A 1,157-nucleotide genomic window follows, 5' to 3' on the forward strand; every position below is an offset into this window, starting at 1 on the left:
GCTATGTCTCTTTTTAATCCTAGCCACCAATAAAAAGGTTTTAAATCTCGATACATCTTATTGGTACCTGGATGGATAGAGTATCGGAATTTATGACTTTCATTTAGTATCATACTTCGGATATCTCCAAAATATGGTACCCAAATTCGCCCCTGAAAACACATAATTCCTTTGTCATTCGGTTCCAATATTGAAATCATCTTACCCAACTTTTCTGATTTGATAAAATCTTCTTTCATTGCTTCCTTCTGACATCTCAGAACTTCTTCATGAATATTAGGGACTAAGCTTATTCTCATTGCCACAATTTTAATAGTCCAGCTTCTTTCTTTTCTACTTAAAGCGTCAGTTACCACATTGGCCTTTCCTGGATGGTAAAGGATTTCACAGTCATAATCATTAACAAGTTCAATCCACCGATGCTGTCGCATATTCAAATCTTTCTGGCTGAACAAATGTTGTAAGCTCTTGTGATCTGTATAAATATGGCACTTTGTTCCCAGAAGGTAATGCCTCCAGATTTTTAAAGCAAATACTACCGCGGCTAACTCCATATCATGAGTCGGATATTGCTTCTCATGATCTTTCAATTGTCTTGACGCGTAAGAAATTACTTTTCCTCTCTGCATCAGAACACATCCTAATCCTAATTTTGAAGCATCGCTGTATACTACAAAATCTTCGGATCCTTCTGGTAGAGTTAACACCGGTGCACTGCAGAGATGATCCTTTAATAGTTGAAAAGCTTCTTGTTGCTCTTTTTCCCACTGGAATTTAACATTCTTTCGAGTCAATTTGGTCAATGGCACGGCTATCTTAGAAAAGTTCTGAATAAAGTTACGGTAATAACCTGCCAAACCCAAAAAGCTACGAACTTCAAAAGGACTCTTTGGAGCTTCCCATTTTGCAACTGCTTCTATTTTCATTGGATCAACCTTTATCCCTGATTCTGAAATGACGTGACCCAGAAATTGAACTTCTCTTAACCAGAACTCACACTTGGACAACTTGGTGTACAACTTTTCTTTCTTTAATACTTCCAGTATCAACCGAAGATTTTCCGCATGTTCTTTTTCAGTTTTAGAGTATATAAGAATATCATCGATAAATACAATAACGAATTTATCAAGATATTCCTTACATACCCTATTCATCAG

Source organism: Cynara cardunculus, assembly GCF_001531365.2.
Source record: "Cynara cardunculus var. scolymus isolate 2C chromosome LG 9, CcrdV1, whole genome shotgun sequence".
Taxonomy (NCBI): Eukaryota; Viridiplantae; Streptophyta; class Magnoliopsida; order Asterales; family Asteraceae; genus Cynara; species Cynara cardunculus.